Raw genomic sequence first — 22,440 nt, 5'->3', positions numbered from 1 at the left:
TTACGTCAACCTGTCCTCTCTGAGAAATAGGTGTGGAGATCTGCGTCATGAAACTAGCAAGATTTGTGGTAGTTGAGCGGCCAGCAAGAAAACCATGTTGATTTGGAATCAGTGAGTTTTTCACACTAAAAGACAATATTTTGTGAAGAGCCAGTTCGAAGATCTTTGATGTGGCACATAGTAGAGAAATCGGGCGATAATTAGAAACATCTGTCTTAGAGCCCGACTTAAATACTGGGAAAACACGAGCAGTTTTCCACATGCTAGGAAATGTGGAAGTGTCCAGGCAGTTATTAAATATCGTAGTCAGTACTGGGACAAATATAGTACCATATGCTTTTAGTATGGCGGAGGGGATGCCATCTGGGCCACATGATAAGGATGGTTTTAAGCGCTTAATGCATTCGCTGATAAGATTTTCATCCAGCGACAAAGCACTGGATGAGCTAACTGCCTTGGGCTGTTGTCTGATATCAGTGCTGGAGTCTGAGGCCTTATAAACGGATGAGAAATGTGTGGCAAAACAGTCAGCGACGGCATGCACTTCTACCCCATTTGAGTCTAGTAGTCTGAAGGACTCTTCGCTTTTGCTAGACCGTTTACGCACATACTTCCAAAACTCAGCCGGCCTGTAAGAGGTATACAGGTATAATAATAACAATAATCATAATAATAATAATAATAATAATAATAATAATAATAATAATAATATAATAATAATAATAATAATAATAATAATAATAATAATAATAATAATAATAATAATCAAATCAAATCAAACGTTTATTTAATGTGCCCAGGAACAACCGTAAGGTCTTTGTACTGGCGCACAAAAAAAAACAAAAAAAAAAACAAAAAAAACAAAGGAAACATTCATATTAAAATATCAGGGATAAAAAACGTTACAAAATTGCACATATACAACTATGCGCAGGCAGAAAAAAAAATATCAACAGTGTACAAGGCTATGTAAGTACAGTGCAAAGCTCGGAGCAGAACAACGACTGGGAGCTGTGAAAAACATCGAGCTCCAAAAAGTAAGCATTGTAAAGACGTTGTATCCTGCCAATGGTCGAATGTTCACAGAGGCAGGCGGTTACATGAAAAGGTCTATTCTCTCTGGTCAGCTTACGTGGAATTCGGAAATTAAGTCAGTTGAGCAGTACAGGGCAGGATATGATACCATGCACAAGCTTGTAAAGAAATAACAGATCAGCGCGATTTCGTCGGCAGCAAAGTGATGGCAATGATAATAATCCAGCAGCGTTAGAACGAGATCCAGAGTCATTTCTAGCGAAACGATGGTTGTAAATGCTTAGGAATTTTTTCTGGACTCGCTCAATGGCGTTGCTGCTGGAATTAGGAATGCCATTCCAGATCACAGATGCATACTCTAGTTGAGGAAGACATAGCGCGGTGTACAATTTTCGGAAGGGCACAGGAGAACGGAATTCTCTAGACATTCTGCAAACACAGCCTAGGGTGCGAAGACCCCGCAAAGCAACACGCTTAGCGTGAGCAGAAAAGTGTAAGGTGCTATCAAAAAGAACACCTAGATCATTGATCTCACATACCTTACACAACGACACAGAATTGACAGAATATAAAAATGGCACACTAGATGTTTTTCGAGTGAAACTCATTACCTTGGTTTTTGAAATATTTAGGGAGAGGTTATTGCTCCTGCACCATTCAGAAAAAGAACACAAATCAGATTGCAGCAAGCGACAATCGATAACTGAATGAATTTCCTTAAATATCTTTATGTCATCGGCATACAAAAGGAAAGAAGAATTCCGAATGACAGAAGAAACATCATTAACAAAATTAAAAAGAGGAGTGGGCCCAGTACCGACCCTTGAGGAACCCCACTAGTAGCTTTATACAAAGAGGACGTTTGGCCATTAACGGCAACGTAACATAATCTATCAAGAAGATAGCTATGGAGGAGATTCACAATTGAAGAATCAACATCAAAGTGTGCAAGTTTATCCACAAGCAGCGAATGGCTGACAACATCAAAAGCTTTGCTAAGGTCACAGTAAATAGCGTCAACCTGTCCTCTCTGCGAAATAGGCGTGGAGACTTGCATCATGAAACTGGCAAGATTAGTGACAGTTGAGCGGCCAGCGAGAAACCCATGCTGATTCACAATCAATGAATTTTTTACATCAAAAGACAATATTTTGTGAAGAGCAAGCTCAAAGATTTTGGATGCGGCACAAAGAAGGGAAATAGGGCGGTAGTTCGAGACGTCACTTTTACAGTTAGGCTTAAACACTGGGAAAACACGAGCAGTTTTCCACATGCTAGGAAACGTTGAAGCATGCAGACACTTATTAAATATGGTAGTCAATACTGGTACAAGTATACTGCCATAGGCTTTTAGTATGGCAGAGGGGATGCCATCTGGGCCAGCTGAAAAGGATGGTTTCAAGCGCTTAATGCATTCTGAAATGGAATCTTCATCTAGCGACACAGCATCAGCTGTGCCAACTGCCTTAACCTGTCGACCGTTACTAGCTACAGAGGCTGGAGACTTATAGACAGATGAAAAATGCATGGCAAAACAGTCAGCAACGGCTTGAACTTCTACTCCATTTGGGTCCAGTATCCTGAAGGACTCGCCACTTTTGCTCGACCGTTTGCGCACATACTTCCAAAACTCAGCCAGCCTGTCAGACGCGCTTTTTTCTAAAAATGAAATATATAGACTGGGATCCCGTTTATAAAGGCGTTTACAAAGAGTAGAAAACGACAGAATTCTTCCTTCAAATGAGTTGATGCAGAACGTTTATACTTCCTGTGTGCACGATCTTTATGTTTCAGTGCACTTATAAGTTCTGATGAGAACCAGGAGGGATATTTACAATGATGAGGTGTGTACTGGGGAATGAACTTGCGCATGCTGGTCAAGATAAGCTCCGTAAACTGATCGACTTGATCATCAACATTGGGTTTGTCAGTTACCAGTGACCAATCTGTGGTGGACAAGTCATGGTACAAGCCAACGTAGTCACCTCGCTTGAAGGCAAATCTGGGCGTTTTGTCGATTTTTCTGGGAAAGCTTGGTTTTTCTGGTGAAATACAGTGTTAGTTTGAGTGGTGGGTGAAATTTGTCAGGACGAACAAGAGAGATGTGAGAGAGTGATACTTCAATACGTTGATTATTAGAAATACACAGATCTAAGACGTTACCACAGGAATTGGCAATACTATTGTGCTGCTGTAGGGAATTAAAAGCGAGAAAATCTAATAATACGCTGCATTTGTTCTTTAAGAAATGATGATAATGAGAAAAATTAAGTGTGGTCCAGTCAATTCCAGGTGTGTTAAAATCGCCAAGTACAAGAATTTTGTGCTTCTTACGTGAAATTACCACATTTTCAATAGAAGAGACGATCTGATTAAAAGCAATTGGTGAAACGCTAGGCGATACATAGAAACATCCAATCAACAATTTTTCACAGTGCTCAAGACTAATTTCGATCCAAATTGATTCAGAAATTGTTTCTATGTCCTTGCGTCTAACAGATCTTAGACAACTGTCTATAGCCATCAATACACCACCACCTTTTTGTTTAATTTCACAGAAGTCCCGATCACTGCGGAAGGTGGTGTAGTTCGACGGAAGATAGTCACAGGAATTTCACTGCACAGCCACGTTTCAGAAATCGCAATAAGGTCAAAAGAAGACGAAACAACATTAGCAAAGAATTCGCGCGTCTTAGTGCGAAGACCACGAGCGTTCTGATAAAATATATCCAAATTACACGGCACCGTTGCTTACGGGTGCGCACTCTGAGGGATGGAGCATGTCGTCGTGGAGAATCCCACGGAATGGTTTGAAAATGCAACCGCACGGCCACATTGACGGGTCATTCAGACGTTTCGATGTATCTTCGTCAACTGTAACGCAGAACAAGGAGTAAGAAGGATATTTTGTTTTGAGCCGCCGGCAGGAAATGGCAGAAAGGTCAACAGACTCAATGTGTTTCTTGAGGTCAGCAGATGTGTGTCAGGGCTCAACTTGGACACAAATATAGCCCACTGCCGCTGGGGTCGTTGGGGGATTTGAGCCACCAACAAAGTGGACGAGTCCATGGCTCCAGTATATACATGTGTTTTTCTTTTCGTTTCCTTTCTTACACTCACTGTGACATTAGCCGAAGAGGTTTTCGTACGATCCATAACGCGGAGCTTCAAATCACGCTGAAAACCTGGTGGTGGGGTAAAATGTGGGAGCGTTTCGGTGTTATGAGTCGTATCCGAGGCCGCAGGGGTGTCGGAGTTCACGGAAGACTTTGCCGTTGGAGACGTTGGAGACGTTGGACAATTTGCAGCCGTTGGAGACTTTGCAGCCGTTGGAGACTTTGCAGGACGTTCCCCTAGTTTGGGGGTGACGCAGCGTGTCAGCTCATCGCGCAGAAAACGAACCTCACCACGAAGGGAGGCGACGATACGGACCTGCTGCTCAGCCACTCGGGAATGTTCCTTTCGCAGGCGCTCATTGTCCTCCCGCAGCTGTGAGACCTCGTCACTCAGGAACGAAATCCCTTCCAGCGTGTCGAGGAGCAGGCGGCGAAGGCCGGCTACCTCCTCGCCAAGGTCACCCGAAGGGGCGAGAGTTGGACCGGTTGGGGAACCACGTGGCGGCAGGGAACACGCCGCCGTCGCGCATACCTCCGTCTCGTCGTTAGGCCTGTCACCATGCGGGGCGGAATCGCACAAATTGCACGAAAATGTACGCGATCCGGACTTCAAGAGCTGCAGTTGGTCATCCGGCCAAGTCACACATTTCGCGTGCACACGTTTTTCGCAGATTTCGCAGCGGAAAAACTGCTGCTTACCGAAAAAAGGGCACGAGCAGAGCACTATGGCATGAGGGAGGCCGTAGTGTAGGGCTCCGCAAATTTCACCACCTGGGATTCTTAACGCGCGCCTATATTTAAGTACGCGGGCCCCTATTACTCCGCCTCTATCGCAATGCGACCGTCGCGGCCCAGATAAAACCCTCGATCTGCGGGTCAGCCGCCAAGCACTGTAACCACCGTACCAGTGTGGCGGTTACCAGCAAAAATGATCCCGAAAGACTAACTCCACAACTGTGCTGGACTGGGCTGGTTGGTACATTGCTGGAACGGGCACGGTATGTCTGTCATTCTTACTTCGCGTCTCGTCTGAAGCACTGTTCGATGCCACCTCTTCCCAATAATGAACGCTAGCGATCGTCGGTGGTATGCACAAAGTGTGCACTACTATAAATACTTTGAAAAGTCAAAAAGTATATGTTCACAAAACCAATTGTACAAGAAAAATATATGTGTGTCCACAGTTTATCCAGATCAAAAGTACAGGGAGACGGCGCGCTGTAGTTTTGCTCTTCAGCTGCCAATGAGAAAGTTGATAGCGAAGCAGGCGCCAATGGCGCAAAAAAGAAAAAGAAAAAAAAAAGAGAGAGAAGCGCACCTACAATAAGGCGACCATAGACGCATACGTATGACACGAATATTCGTTTCCATCATTTATTTTGGCTTAGGTCGGCCATGAATACAGCGTAAATTTTCGTTATTATTTATTAATTAAGGTACATGTTCGCAAAAGCAGTTGTACAAGAATATTATATTTGAATCCACAATGTCAACACGTTGACGAGTTTACGTACACCTCGTGATCGTTTTATTAAAGCTACCAGCCAAATAGCATTTCCTATAGTGTCAGGAGGAACTGTTAAAGCACAGACAGAACATCGCTGCTTTTGCGGCATTCAAACCTTCGCCGTTTCCCGCTAACCGAAGGTTGTTTTCTTTCATTTTTCCTTGCGCAGCGAGCCAGCAGCCGGCACCCGGAAGCAGCGTATCGAGAACACGCAGGCCGAGTCTCGTATTCGCAAAAATCTCGGAGGCCATACTTTACATTTTTGTTAAATCCCACGGGATGGCGCTGCAAGTAACTATGCTCAAAGAGATATGGCGAATTAGTCGAGAGAAAGGCATCGAGGTAGTGGAAATAAACAGAGAGGTGCACAGGTGGGGTGGTTTTCGAAGAGACGGAATACACTTCGATAGGAGGCTTGGCCATGAGGTGGGTTGGCGTCTTGCAGGACGCGCAGTAGCTTTTTTGGGGGGCACGCGGGCCCTTCGGTGCCCAAGGTAGCTTGTAATGAGGAAAACAACCAGGGGGACTCTTTGACAGGTAGTATAGCGAAAAAACAGAGAAAAGGTAAAAGAAGGGAGAAGGCGCGTGTTGCAATTAGTTACATTAACATGCAGGGTGGCAGAAAAAAGGCAAAATGGTTAGAGATTGAGAGACAGTTAAACAAGGAACAGATAGGTGTTTATGCGGTTACAGAAACACACCTTAGAGACTTGGAAGAGCCACCACATATTGAAAATTATGTTTGGGAAGGATGTAACAGGATCACATCAGAAAGGAGAGGTGGGGGGGTTGGAATGCTAATTCATAGCAGAACAAAATGGGAGAGAGTGAAACAAACGTGTTCAGAGCACATATGGGTTTCGGGCACAGTAGGTGGAAAGAAAACGTGGCTAGGTGTAGCTTACTTGTGGACGGGGAATAACTGCAGAGAAAAGAATCTGGAGATAGTGAAATGCATAAGCACCGATATTAAAGAATTTGGTCATGATGCCGAAATAATCCTTCTAGGGGACATGAACGCTCACATTCATGACCTTGACGGATATTCAGACACCAATGGCAAGTTATTGCTAGATCTCTGCGAGCAACATAGTCTTGAGATAGTTAACGTGGGGCCTAAGTGTGAGGGGCAGATCACGTGGGAAGTCGGAAACAGGCAATCGAGCATTGATTACTGTCTCATGACAGAAGGAATATATGACAAACTTAGAGACATGAGAATAGACGAAGAAGGCATTAACAGCTTGGGTAGTGATCATAAACGCATAATATTACAAATGGGATATAAAACTGAAAATAAGAACATAGAATCAAAGTTTGGCAGCTCGTATCTAAATGACAAACAAATAACAAATATAGCCGCAAGAGTCGAGGAAAAAGTAGACGAACTACCAGGCAAAGACTGGAAGTATAGTGAGCTGCTACATGTAATCACGAAAGAAATGGAAATAGAGAAGAAAACTATTTGTTGGAAAGGAAAGAAAAAGCCAAAAAGTTGGTGGAACAAAGAAATCCGGGAAGCGATCGAGATGCGACGTCAGGCATCACGGGAGCACAGACAGGCAAAAAAGGAGAAGCGGCCGCAGGACGAAGTTAACCAAATATGGGAAATATATTTAGAGCAAAAATCCATTGTGCAGAAATTAGTCGAGGCAAAAATTAAAGGTGAAAGTGAACGCTGGATGACAGAGATTCGCGAAAAGAAGAAGGCCGCGCCTAGGATATTTTGGAGCCACCTAAAAGCGCTGGGTAGGAAGTCTGTCACAATGCAACAACATATGGTAGATGAAGGAGGAAATAAATTCGAAGGATATGAAGCGCTAGGTTACATTCGAAAGATAACAGCCGACTCGTTTAAAAAGGTCCCCCAGGGGATTCCCCCGGTGAGTAAAAGTACGCAAAGGAGAGCAACCGACGAAGATGTAGTACTAGAGAATTTCAATTGGAAGAAGGCCGAAGGAAAAATTCCTAAGCGCACTACTCCGGGCTTAGATGGGGTTCCCGTCAGGCTCATTAACGAACTCGGACATAACACTAAAGAAGCACTGCTGAAAGCCGTAGAAAAGTGCTTACAGGAGAGGGAAATACCAGACAGTTGGCGAAAAAGTAGAATGAACTTAATCTATAAAGGCAAGGGAGAAAAAGATAACATTCGCTCGTATAGACCCCTAACAATTACATCGGTGCTATACAGGTTGGCGATGCAGGCAGTAAAATTAAAAATAGAAGCGTAAAATTAAAAATAGAAGAACAAAATGATATTTTGGGAGAACTTCAGAATGGATTTCGAATCGACAGGCGGTTAGACGATAATCTGTTTGTTCTTACCCACTGTATAGAAATATCTAAAATAGAAAACAGGCCCTTATACGTAGCTTATCTAGATATCACCGGGGCGTATGACAACGTTAATCAGGAAATTTTGTGGGATATATTGAAGGAGGTGGGCATAGGTGACGACTGTGTACAGCTTTTGAGAGAAATATACCGAGAAAATACAGTTTGTATAGAATGGGAAGGAATAAGTAGCAAGGACAGCGTTGAAATTAGCAAGGGGCTGAGACAGGGATGCCCTTTGTCCCCGCTGTTATTCATGCTGTACATGGCGAGGATGGAAAAAGCGCTAGAAGGTAGCAACATTGGATTTAATTTGTCACACAAACAGGTCGGAGCGATGGTTGAGCAGAAGCTTCCAGGTCTATTTTATGCTGATGATATTGTCTTATTTGCGGACAGTCAAGATGATATACAGCGACTGGCAGATATATGCGGAAAGGAGTGTGAGGCTCTAGGACTAGGATTTAGTGCAACAAAATGTGGATTGATGATATTCAATGATCACGGAGACCATACGGTCTTAATACAGGGCCAAAAAATACCGAGGGTAAGCGAGTACAAGTACCTCGGAGTATGGGTAAATGAGGGGGATAGATATATGGAGGTACAAGAGAAAGCATCGGTAGCAAAGGGAAAGAGGAATGCTGCAATTATGAAGCACAGAGCTTTATGGGGATACAATAGGTACGAGGTGCTTCGAGGGCTGTGGAAGGGTGTGATGGTTACGGGGCTTACATTTGGGAACTCAGTGGTGTGCATGAAGTCAGAGGTGCAATCAGGAATGGATGTAAATCAAAGGACGGTGGGCCGCCTCGCCTTGGGCGCTCACGGGAAGACGACAAATGAGGCGGTGAAGGGTGATATGGGATGGACAGGCTTTGAAGTGAGGGAAGCGCAGAGCAAAATGAGATTCGAAGAGAGGCTGAGGAAAATGAAGAAGAGTAGATGGGCAGAGAAGGTTTTCAGGTATTTGTATAGAAAAAGCGTTGACACGCAGTGGAGAAAAAGAACTAGGAGGCTCACCAGTAAATATACGGCTGGCAGTGCGGGCGATATGACAACAAGGAGCATTAAGCGGAAGGTCAGAGAGGCGGAGAAGACTTATTGGATGACAGCGATGGAAAAGAAGCCGGCTCTGAGTAACTACCGAGAAGGAAAAAACGAAATAAGGAGGGAAAGGTTTTATGATAATTCAAGGGGAAGCGCTTTACTGTTTGAAGCAAGGTCGGGCTGCCTGAGAACGCGTAGTTATAAAGCGAGATTCAGTAACGAAGAAGAACAATGTACATGCTGCGGGGGAACTAAGGAAACGATGGAACATGTACTGATTGAATGTGGCGATATTCACCCAGGTATACGTGTGGGCACGAGTCTACATGAGGCCTTGGGTTTTGGGGACAGCAATGGAAGGCTGAACACGCCCGCGATAGAAATGAGTAAGAGACGGTTAGAGTATTGGTGGCAGAAAAGTAGAGATAAAGTACAAAAATAAATAATTGGGGGAAAAAAGGTTATTCTGCCTTAAGAGGCAGAGAGATGGACTGTGAATTTATATTTTTTGTTATAATAACATAGATTTAATCAATGTAGATAAGGCATTAGGACAACATGAAACAAGGAAGTTTTTTTCTTTTTTTTTCTTTTTTTATCCTTCGAGCCTGGTGGCAGACATGTCACCGCCCCGTTATAAAGGGGACGCTCATAGCATCCATCCATCCATCCATCCTCACTGTGAATTTTTTTTTTTATTTTACTGCTCATTTTGCGTTGCTTTTTGTAGCAATACGTAGTAACTGACGCTAGTTTTAAGAAAGAAAGGAAAACCAATACAGCTATAAAGGGTAACACTACGAATAAAAACCCACCCTCTACAGCTGCGATCGATTCGAACGGGCATTATTCTACCGCTGCACCACTTTCGCGGAGCCGCGCGCAACTCTTTAAGCGACGACACATTGTAGATTACCAATCGCAGCGCTACAAGCGGATTGACCCTGTTTGGGCTTCACTTTTTGAAGCTCGTTCCGGGCACTACCCTGTTCTAGTACACTCTAACCGCGATCGGCCATTGCTGCATCGGATATTGTATCCAAGAGGGTAATAAGCCCACTCTGCTCAAAAATTGCTTTATCTGGTGCTCTTCCCCAATGACCATCGCTGATATGATCGGTCAGCCTTGCTTGTGTCACAGAAATAATGTATTTAGCCATAAAATGTTTATTATAATAAGAATAGCACTGAATTGCACACCGGAGACAGCTTGGCTAACCTACAGAATTTCAGTACAGTCAATCACCACTCTGACGTTACTAAAATTCCTGAAGGATTCCGACATATGTTGAACAATCTACTTTTTTTGGTGGAAGACACACAACTCCTATGAGAATACCAGCCAACCCTTGTAGAGTGTCGACAATGATGCTTCCACACTGCTGTGGTGAGCAATTAAACAAATGCGCCAAGAACCTATTTAAGACATTGTGCTTGAGCTTCAAAAGCGTGAGCACAACCCTTTCCTTGCTTTCATATGGTGCTTTTGAGATAGATCGCAGTTTCGTGAAGCAGCCTTCAAGAGCAGTCAATATTTCGATTAATGACAGGCCTGTGAATGTGTTGGTGTTTGCGTTGTTAATCGTGTCTATAAATTTATGGCCCAATTCCCCTGATTTAACTTGAACTGCTGCCGATTTGGTGTTGCGAAGCCCTGATGCTAGTTCAGCGAGGGCATCCACAGCTTCTCTTTCTTGTGTAGAATACAACGTTATAGTCTCCTCACTGAGGTGTTGTGCCGAAGGCCCACTGGAAAATTCCGGTAGAAAGGTAAAGATAACAAAGTTCATACGCCTGATTATCCAATCACACTTTTCATTATAATATAGCAGCTGTCTCTTGGAGATTGCAAGTTTTATCAAGATGACCACCCACCTCATGCACATTAGGAAGCTGTAACGGCTCTTTGTGTGCAGCCTGTTTATGAATACAGATCAAATCATCATCCCTGTGTAGCCACAAACCACGAAACTAACTTACCATGCATGATTCTGCATCTTCATGGGTGATTGCATTGGTAACCTCATTTGCACTGACATCCATTTGTTTAGAGCTTTCCCGAAAAACAATGAGCAACACACGGTCAAAAAAATAATGGTTGTGGCAGTGGCATCGATAGCCAGAACACTGCTTACTGGTTCACAGTCGTAAGCACATTTAATTTCATTTGACGGCCAATGCCCATACTTCTGGCTTTCTTCATTCTGTCATAAACAGCATCGCATCGTTTAATGAAGTTTACACCACATTTCTACCAGTGAAACTTACCTTCGCCGAACGTTGGGCATGTCGGTGCTGTCTGGCGGTAACTGTCTTTCAGCCGAATGGCTTTGTTTTCGTCCTACATTGACGAGCTAGGTAGGTTTTCTGACAGCACAGCTGTCCCTTTCAGTCTCCTCTTCTTGCACTTGAAATCAATAAAATAACATTGTTTTCTTGGTATCCTGTACTGCGTAAACGTTTAAATCAAGATATAACTTTTAACATGTGAACAACTGCCTAGGGCGACTTTTTTGCTTCGACGTTACCTTAAGCAATATTATTTCACTCAAGCATTTGTTCGTAAATACGTTGGCAACATCTTGTCACTTCACGGCACCCCTTTGCCAAGCATATCGTAAAGAGTGGTTTTCCTAAGTGTTAACAAGTATCGCGTATTTCACCTGCACCATCCAATTCATGGGCAATTATCACTTGCAAGCATACGTGTCACTCGCTAGCTTTGAATACCAGTGTCGCATAGCCGCTACGGTGAAAGCCAGATGCGATCGCAGGATGCTGTATTATCCAGACACCGAGAACATAACGGAACAGAATGGGGCCGGCATGTCCGCAGTGTCTCGAAGGGCGCCGGCCGATGATCGTCGCCCTTCGTTCCGCTCGCCGTACCCCAGCTAGACCCTCGAACGACGAGAAAATAAACTCTGTTTCTTGATCAGAACACCTTTTATTTCGCCGACCTCGGAACACTGACTGAGCGAAGATATTGAGCATTACAAAATACACGCTCCGACGCCACGCTGCAAGCACGCTCACATTAACCCTGCGAGGGGTCGCACTTATTCCAGCTCTGCTATAGATAAGACAGTTGATGTCGTTTGAATAGAGTAGCGGGTATGCAGCGCAGCGAAATACGCCTACTTACCTGGAAAAAAGAAGTCACGTTTCGTGAAGTGCCGTGAACAAATAACCATCGTCGGAGTCCCTTCTTTGCCGATGCGTAGGTTGGCTATCAACGCCGCTCTTCTTCCCATTCACTCAGAAAAGAGGGAAATTACTGTCATCTGTCGGATGTTTGACGAAGCTACTGATACGAAGCCACGTTGGAGGCATGTGTCCGAGTCGAATTGCTGTCGCTGCTATAACTTAATGCTTGTGTCTGGTTTGATAGTAATTAATGTGCGCATAGAAATGCCATAGGAGTGTGTAAGGACCTATACACGCTACCGGAATTTTCTACTCTCTGTGTTGATAGTTATTACGTGTAAAAAACTGCCTCACAACGAGAACGGAGGTACAAACTTGTCACCGAATCACATGTGGGCGTGGCGTCGTTGAAAATAAAGCTATGTGCTAGGTTATAAATTTTGTCTCTGGGCTTTGAGTGTAGCGAATAAAGTGTTCTTAGCTATCTGAATATCATGCGTGTAGTCTAGGTTGGTTGGGAGGAGGATTTAGCGCGCTACTCGACTAGGCGCCGCGATGACGGTAAGGAAGTGCTGTTGACCCATTTCAAAGCGTATTCCACAAGGGAGAACCTAAGTCCTGATGTATTGTGCATCTAATTGTAAATGAAAGCTTGTCCCCTGTTTTATTTTTTATATAAAATAAATTTCTTCGTTGTGTCACCGGCGTAAGTTATGTATAGAATTACTGTGCGATTAAAATGTAAAAAAAAAAAAACTTACGCATCTCACGCACGTGAAAAGTGAACCTGAAAAGTCGTAGTTGCTCAAAGAAGTATGTGCCGATTAGTTAGTATTTCATGCAATATCCTTTTCACATGTGTTCGTAAGTAACACGATACGCCAATAATATTCGCGTTCTCATCGTCCCTATCGGGGCCTACTGGCGCCTTACATTTCAACCCCTTGCATCAAGACATTTTTGCGTCGCCGACTGAACGCCTACGAAACAACCTTGGCGTGTAAACAACCGGCAATAATCCACGGTTGAATGTAACCTATTTCCAGGAAGAGCATTTCATCCGTTTCATACGAAAAGTGCCACACACTTGAAACATCTGTTAGCATTTCATAGCGCACAAGGGTGGATACAGGATTTTTCCGAGGGGGGTCAGTTTTTGGGAGAACCTTATATGTCCTCTTCTTGGGGTATAGATGAAAAAAATTAAAGAGGGGACGGGGTTAGGACACCCGGGCTGCTCCTCTGAAGTTACAGTGATAGCACATGAAATTCTTGAAAAATACGTATAGTGAAGCAATACGCGCGCAAAGCATACCACCAAACGCTACCTTGTGAAACTCTACAATCGAAAGCAAACTACACACAACACGCTCCAGCACATCGCTCAGTATCGATGACGTGCACGAGCTACCTGTCTAAGAAGTAATTGTTATTGGAAGGTGATAGACAAAGTTATGATGTAAGCAGCAGTCGAGGCATGCGCACGTAGCCGCGATGCAGCTTTGAAGCTCGCTCACGAAGCCAGTTTGTCTGTGCCTGCAAGCACACGGCGCGAAATCTGTCTCGTTCCGGCATGATACAAAGGAGTGCTGTGATGAGCTCCGAGGCTGTCACATACCGCATCTATATTAAGAACGGCGAACGTAAACACGGCGCTAGTCGTAAGCAATACCCGAAACAACAGAACGATCTGCTGCTGCTTGTCGGCCGCGAGGAAGTCTAATGATTTGGAGGTTAGCTTCCTGCAAACCTTTTTCCAGCACTCCAATTTCCTCAATCTGAGCAAGACGGCACACGAAAATATGCCGGATTTGCCGTTCCTATTAGTCGCCACACGTTGATACGTACGCTCGGTGTGCGTACATGCCAAGCGCGCTTATCCTTCAACCTGGCGGTTGATGGCAGCAGATTTTGCATAAGGCCTATTCTGAGCGGCGAAAAAGACGCCGAGCGACAGGCTGCGTGGCAGCACAGAATACGGAAGGAGAAATTTTTTTCCCGCGAATGATACCCGCCTTTCTCAGGTAAAAAATTTCATTGAGTGTTCGCTAATGTTGTTTCGGGGAATGTTTACGTTGCGCCTACACTACACTGCAAACGGGTTTGAGCCTTTTAGGGAGTTTCGGCCTCGACGCATAACGTGCATCCAAAAGGTACTACGCGAAACTCCCTTCAAAAGGAGATTCAAAAGGAGCTTTTATTTACATCCTTTGTTAAGGGAGTGGTAAATAGAACTAAGGAGGTAAATTTGTGTTTTTATTGAACTCATTTTGAGGGCTTGAACGGAGCGCATTGGAAGTTTTCTGGTTCTTCTGAGAGCTTTTAAAGCCTCCTTTTGGAGGTGAAGTTGGTGTTTTTATGTAAGCTTGAACAGAGCGCATTGAGAGTTTTTCTGCTTCTTTTGAGAGCTGTTAAAGCCTCCTTTTATACGAGGCCCTAAAGCGGTCGCGAAATGAAAAAAAGAAAGTATATTTTGGACACTATATTAGGTTTTACCGGCCAATTTCCGCTACTATTCATCACTAGGACATAATAGAAAATGGACATCAAAGTATTTATGCACAACCATGACATTTGCATACAAGTACGCACGACACAGGAATCGAACTCGCGACCACACACACTTAAAGCTAGCACTATAACCATTACCCCACAGCGCCACCACTTGCAAGCTTGCTTTTTTTCGTGGGCTTATATATGTACCAATGTATATAAAAAGCGGCTGGTAACCCTTCGGCACTACTTCGAACTTCTGTCCTTCTGCCATCGGCGTGTGTTTGCTCTTGCGGAAGGTCAATACATAATTTGTGGGGCATCATGCAGGCCGAGCCGATCGACGTAAACACCCTCGGCTCCGAATTCTCCGGTTCACCGTGTCGTGCCGCTAGAAAAAATATAAACGTGTGCCCTCTTCGCTCGCGCTAAATTCGTGACTACCAGCGTGACAAAGGTATCTTCAGATGAGCGAACGTATGTGCATTCCATGAGCGTATGCTGTGGAGCAATTTTCGTTATTTATGCAGCCACGAACTGCGCGCGTCCAGATGCGGCAGCGTGTGATGAGCGGTTCGAAGACCGCCTGCGTTCTCATATGAAAGTTACACACGCAGATGCCCGACTTAGAAGAACATTGTAACGCGCCTGCATTAAGTGCATTTAATGCGCGCGTACTGCCGCGAGCTGCACGCAGGGACAGCAAAGCGCTCTGAGCAGCTGAACGAAAAACTGTTTCCGCAATTAGCGCTTATTCGCTATGCACTCGTTAGCGCGGCCTACAGTGGTTCTCTATGACTCATGTTCAGTATTTAGTTTCTTTCATACGCGAAGACTACCTACTGCATTACTCATTAATATTTTTGTTAAGCATCACGCCTCCGTGTTAAAGTGAATACCCTACACTTGCCCCAAGGTCAAGCACAACCTCCCCAAATTTACCAGTGACAGGTCCCCTGCCAAATGAAGAAGTTAATGTGCTTGCACTTCTCTCTTGTGAACGCCCATGAGTACTTGGCCCTCCTCTAGTACAGATGATGTAGTACGAATTAAGAAGTAGGCATTACCGCCTTCCTTAATGAAACAGCGGTTATTCAGAAAATGATGGTTCTTTTGAATTACTAGCATGGTATTTTCACAGCAGCAGACAGGTTGGCTTGTTCGCAATTATGAAGTTGACATGGTCGTACGACGGTTTATTAACAACGTACTGATGACTTGTGCAGTCTAAGTAGCGCCGGTCCAACGGGAACGCAGTCCACGCGCACAGCAACAGACGATCGAGCGTGGCTTCTTCTTCCTGTTCACTACAATTGCCCCCGGGAGAGAAGATGAGCCATCCTGGCGTCTTAAGGCGTAGGCAGCATCAAGGGGTCATAGTATGGTTTAAGTCTGCTGACATGAACCGTGTCACGACCGCGATGTCTGAGGTCGTGGGGCGGCGTCAGGGGTTCAACAATGTAGTTGACAGGGGACGTGCGGCCTTTGATGCGGTAGGGGCCATCGTAGCGCGCAAGAAACGTGTTTGAAAGCCCAGGGCTGTGAGGTGGGATCCACAACCAAACGAGAGAACCAGTCGGGAAGTCTGGCGTAGACGCGTCGTTGTCATGTCGCAGTTTTTCGCGACCTTGAGCGGCGTTTGTAAATTTACGAGCGAGCTGCCTGCAGTCCTCTGCGTATCTCGCCGCTTCAGACACCGGCGTGCATTCGGAAGCGTCGGGTCGGTATGGAAGCAATGTGTCCATGGTGCGAGAGGGCTCCCGTCCGTACAACAGGAAAAACGGCGAAAAGCCTGTGGTAGCTTATGAGGCAGTATTGTACGCATAAGTGACAAATGGCAAAACAGCGTCCCAGTTACTGTGATCCGACGCGACGTACATAGTGATCATGTCACCGAGTGTGCGGTTGAACCTCTCCGTCAAGCCGTTCGTTTGCGGGTGGTAGGCTGTAGACTTGCGGTGAACGATGCTGCATTCAGCGAGAAGGGCTTGTATGACGTCGGAGAGGAAGACGCGCCCTCTGTCGCTGAGCAGTTCTCGTGGTGCTTCATGTCGAAGGACGAAATTCCGCAGAATGAAGAATAATGCAACCTCTCGAGCGGTGGCGGCTGGGAGTGCTGCAGTCTCTGCATAGCGTGTCAGATGATCGATACCGACAATTATCCATCTGTTACCCAAGGAACTGCAGGGAAGTGGGCCGTATAGGTCTATGCCGACGCGATCAAAGGGACGAGCAGGGCAGGGTAGCGGCTGTAACTCGCCGGAAGGGCGTTGGTGAGCTTTACGCCACTGGCACGCCGTGCAAGCGCGAATATACTGGCAGACAAAGTGATACATTCCCCGCCAGTCGAAACGTTGCCTTAGCCGAGTATACGTTTTCAGAACGCCGGCGTGACCATGGTGAGGAGCAGCATGAAAGTAAGCGCAAATGTCAGACCGCATGTGCCGTGGTACCACGAGCAGCCATTTGCGACCATCAGGCATGTAATTTCTGCGGTAAAGAATGTTTTCGCGCACAGTGAAGTGAGCGGCTTGGCGACGAAGCGTTCTAGAAGCTGTGGCCGATGGATCCTGTAGGAAGTTTAGGATAGTTGAAAACAGGGAATCCTTTCGCTGTTCAACCGGCATATTCGTGACGTCGATGGTTGACATAGTTTCGAAGACCGTTGATGGGGAAGCTACATCCGAAGGTATCGGCGATCGAGATAGCGCATCGGCGTCACAGTGCTTCCTGCCCGATCTGCAGACAACGCGAACGTCATACTCTTGTAAGCGAAGCGCCCATCGGCCGAGACGACCTGACGGATCTTTCAGCGAAGAAAGCCAGCAAAGGGCGTGGTGGTCGGTAACAACGTCGAAAGCACGACCATATATGTATGGACGGAATTTGCCGAGAGCCCAAGTGATGGCCAAACACTCTTTTTCCGTCACAGAATAGTTCGCTTCGGCCTTTTTCAAAGTGCGACTGGCATAGGCGACGACGTACTCGTCGTAGCCGTCTTTCCGCTGAGCTAGAACTGCACCAAGCCCGATGCCGCTAGCGTCGGTATGGATCTCCGTAGGTGCTGTGGGGTCGTAATGTCGAAGGATAGGCGGGGAAGTGAGTAGGCGACGTAGTTGCTTGAAGGCTTCGTCGCACGAGGTTGACCACGCGGACAGACCGTTACTATAGCCGTAAGCGAATTCGTCAGTGGTGCTATGATGGTTCCAAAATTACGTACAAAGCGCCGGAAATACGAGCAGAGGCCTACAAAGCTGCGGAGCGCCTTAAGGGTTGTGGTCTTGGGAAACTCGGCGACGGCGCGAAGCTTGGCTGGGTCAGGAAGCACACCATCCTTCGATACAACGTGTCCCAATATTGTTAGCTTGCGGGTGGCGAAACGGCACTTTTTGATGTTGAGCTGGAGGCCGGCAGTGGTGAGGCAGGTCAGTATCTCACGCAAGCGAACAAGGTGTGTCAGAAAATCTGATGAAAACACGACGATGTCGTCAAGATAGCACAGACATGTTTTCCACTTGTAGTTACGAACGATGGTGTCCATCATGCGCTCGAAAGTAGCGGGCGCATTGCAGAGCCCAAAAGGCATTACGGGAAATTCGTATAAGCCATCGGGCGTCACAAAAGCTGTCTTCTCGCAGTCACCTTCAGCCATCGGCACTTGCCAATACCCAGAGCGAAGATCTAAAGAAGAGTAGTACTCCGCTCCTTGCAAGCAGTCGAGTGCGTCATCTATACGAGGCAGCGGGTAGACGTCTTTACGAGTGATCTTATTTAGCCGACGGTAATCCACACAGAAGCGTATTGACCCGTCCTTCTTGCGTACCAGCACCACAGGTGACGCCCAAGGACTGTGGGAAGGGCGAATGACGCCACGCTGCAGCATTTCATCGACTTGCTCGTTAATCACCTTACGCTCGGCTGCCGACACACGGTATGGTCGCTGGCGTAACGGAGGTTGAGAACCTGTGTGGACGCTGTGACTGACGTTCTCCGTACGGCCCAAGCGCGTTTGATCGCAATCAAACGATGAGCGAAAATTCTGCAGAAGGTCGAGTACTTGCATGCGGTACGGAGGTGGCAGGTCGGCATCCAAGACAGATTCCAAGATGTCTGATGAAGGCGAAGTTGATGGTGATGCAGAAGACGTGCGCTTAACGGGAGAAGTAAGGGCGTCGAGCTCATAACAAGGCGTGTCATCCGAAGTCTCGATGATGTGAAACGGATCAACAGGATCAACACGACCAAGAGATTCTCCTCTAAGCAAGGTGACCGGGTGCTGAAACGGATTGGTCACAAGCATAGCCGATGATCCAGATGCAGTAGTCAGGACGGCAAACGGGAGAGGGAGAGCCCTGCGACGCAGAAAAATAGGCGATGGCGTAAAAAGGACGGTAGCATCTGGCGCGGTGGAGCAAGAGACGGGCACAAGCACCGACATCGCGGGTGGTATGTCCGTGTCGGACACAACAGTGAGCTTTTGGGCTGTACTTTTAGAAAGGTCAGGCAATGCGTCGTCAGAGAACGGGAAGAGTGCCACCTCGGCTCGGCACGAAGAGAGCACAAGGAATTCCACGATATAGAGCGCGCCGTCAATAACCACCCTAGCGGTACATACAGCAACCGGTGCTACGTGCTACGTACTTGCGGTGCGCAGTAGCATGCCGGAGAGCGGCGTTGTGACCTTACGTAATTTTCGAATAAAGTTCTCGTCCATGACTGAAATCGCAGCCCCAGTGTCAATAAGCGCAGTTGCGGCAGTTCCTTCTACTATGACGTCGAGTAAATTGCGTGGTGACTGTGCAGGCCTTGTAGAAGTCGCGAAGCTGGCAGTTCGTGCCTGCGGAACTGCAGCAACTAGTTTCCCTCGCTAGGTGACTGCCGACTACGTAAGGGTGAAGGCGAGCGACGACGGGGTGACGGGGAGCGATGGTTGTTGAAAGGTCGTCGTGGAGGCAGCGAAAAGTCGGAGCTGAGACGCGTGGCATGGTCGCCAGTAGCGCATGGGTAGCCGTATCCGGAAGTTGCGGCAGCTTGAAGAGCAGGTGACATGCGCTGGTTGCAGAAGCGCGCCACATGCCCGGCGAAACCGCAAGCGAAGCATATGGGCCGGTTGTCGCGTGTGCGCCAGGGATTCTAAGCATATTGACTCTGAGTTGGCGGAGGCGCAGGAGGCTGGGCTGTTCGCGGGTGCTTTGCTTCAGAGAAGGCGAATGTCGGCGGCTGAGGTCGCGCCGCGACCACGGCATAGGTCAGAGGTGCAGCTACAGGCAAACATGGCTGGGTCACTTGGCTGGGACATGGCTGGGGCAACATGGGCTGGGTCAACATGGCTGGGTCAGGTACCGATTCGGCAAGCTGCTCGCGGATGGCCCTCCTGATGGGAGTAGCCAGCGATGCGTCAGGTTGTAGGGATCGATCGCCCAGAGGCAGCATAGAGAGCTGGCGCGCCACCTCCTCCCGAATAGTCTTTGATTTGGCTAGAGAGTGATGTAGCGGGTGACGGGTGGGAGGCTAACGTGAGGCTCGAGAGTGGTTCGGCAGCTGCGACAGCGCTGCGTGCAAGGACCCTTTGTCGACGCAGCTCATCGAAACTCTGGCAAAGAGTAACGACGTCCGCGACAGAAGCAGGGTTCCGCGCAAGAAGCATCTGAAATGCCTCGTCCTCGATGCCTATGAGGATATGTTTAACTTTCTCCTCCTCGCTCATGGAGGCATTGACGCGGGAGTAAATATTTACTACATCCTCGATGTAGCTCGTATACGTCTCACCGGGCTGTTGAGTACGCTGGCGTAGACGTTGTTCAGCGCGCAGCTTTCGTAAAGTCGGGCGGCCGAAGACTGCTGCGATCGCTGTCTTGAACTCAGACCAGGTATGGATCTCGCGCTCGTGATTGTGAAACCAGAGGTTGGCGACGTCAGAAAGATAGAAGACAACTGGGATGACCCAACAACTGGGTCATCCCAGTTGTTGGTCTCACTGACGCGCTCATATCTGGAAAGCCAATCTTCCACGTCAGCCTCACCTGTTCCGCTAAAGATAGGAGGGTCACGGTACCGCTGAATGGCGCCGCTGGAGCTGGAAGCCGCGGCGGTGTCGGGCTGACTGGTGGCAATGTCGCTCATTGCAGCGGTCGAAGCAGCGGGCAACGTTCGGTTTCGAAGTTCCAGGTTGAGGTCAGGGATTGCAGCAACCTCCACCAGATGTCGTACGACGGTTTATTAACAACGTACTGATGACTTGTGCAGTCTAAGTAGCGCCGGTCCAACAGGAACGCAGTCCACGCGCACAGCAACAGACGATCGAGCGTGGCTTCGAGCGTGGCTTCGAGAGCGTCAGTGCACTGACGCTCTCGAATCGGACCCAAGTCTTCCAGAAAGGACAACGCTCGAGGCTCCAGATCTCAGCAGACTTCTAGAGTTTTGTCTGAGCAACACATACCTCCCGTTCCAGAAAAAGTTCTTGAAACATGTCCATGGAACCGCAATGGGAGCCTCGATCTCAGTCACCACAGCGAACTTGGCAATGGAGTCACTGGAGTCCCGTGCCCTGTCTAGTTTCAACCCACGTCCAAGGGTATTCTTACGCTACGTGGACGACTGTTTCTCAGTGGTTAAGAAGTCTGCTTTGAGCGCTTTTCTTCTGCACCTTAATAGCATGGATCCAGCCATACAGTTCACGACAGAGGAAGAAGTTAATGGTCGTCTGCCATTTTTGGACGTGCTCGTGAAACGCGACGGCAGTAGATTGTCGTTCAGTGTCTTCAGGAAGGAAACTCACACTGGCAAGTACCTAAGTTTCAGCTCTGTGCACCCGATGTGTCAGAAGAAGTCGGTGGTCGCTTCACTTTTACGTAGGGCGGAGAAACTTTCCTCAACTCCGGAGAACCAAGCGGCCGAGCTAGCCACGATACGCCGTGACCTCTCATCTTCGGGCTACCCCAGTTCGCTCTTTCAAGCTGTTAAAAAGAGCCTAGCTCATCCTACGCCAAATGACTCTCAACAACACAATGACAAGGGGAAGAGAAAAATGATTCCTGTGCCGTACGTCCCCGGCATAACCGGAAGTTTGTCCCGAATCCTTCGGGGGTATGAAGTCGACGTCGCTCATGTGCCTACGCGCAAGCTCAGACAATCTGTGGGGACGGTGAAAGACAAACTCGATAAGGAGAAGTTCCCGGGCGTCGTGTACAGAATTCGTTGTGGCGATTGTAATCGAGTCTACATCGGTGAAACAGGCGACTTTGGAAAAAGGATTAACAGCACAGCTATGACGTGAAAACCAAGCACGTGGCAACTAACGCGCTAGCTGAGCACGCAGTGTCCACGAGCCATGACATCGACTGGGATAGCGCGAAGATAATAGTAAAAGAAAAGAACAAAACAGCTAGGCTTCATCTTGAATCCCTCCACATTCAGACGACCGATAACACGCTCAACCGCAACTCAGGCAATCTGCCCCCGATATACACTCGATGCTTACGTCACATCATCAAGCCCATATAACCCATGCCCTAAAAACTTTCATTCGTTGTGAACAAGGCCCCCGTAGCGGGGCCGAAACGTCAATTTGTGTGTTTGTTTCAACGAGTGGTCGGTGCTTGCCATTCCCACCATGAAGTTTCCCGACCAGATGGGTTTCCGTCGAACCCTGGACTTCAAGGATATATATATATATTTCTGTCGTGGCGCACACAACCTACTCCCAATACTCAACACGTGGAACAACATATACAGTAGAACCTGAGCGCTATGCAT

The sequence above is a fragment of the Rhipicephalus sanguineus genome, chromosome 8 (genome assembly GCF_013339695.2).
Source record: "Rhipicephalus sanguineus isolate Rsan-2018 chromosome 8, BIME_Rsan_1.4, whole genome shotgun sequence".
In the NCBI taxonomy this organism is placed as follows: domain Eukaryota; kingdom Metazoa; phylum Arthropoda; class Arachnida; order Ixodida; family Ixodidae; genus Rhipicephalus; species Rhipicephalus sanguineus.
The sequence above is the reverse complement of the archived record's forward strand: the minus strand, read 5'-3'. Positions refer to the sequence as shown.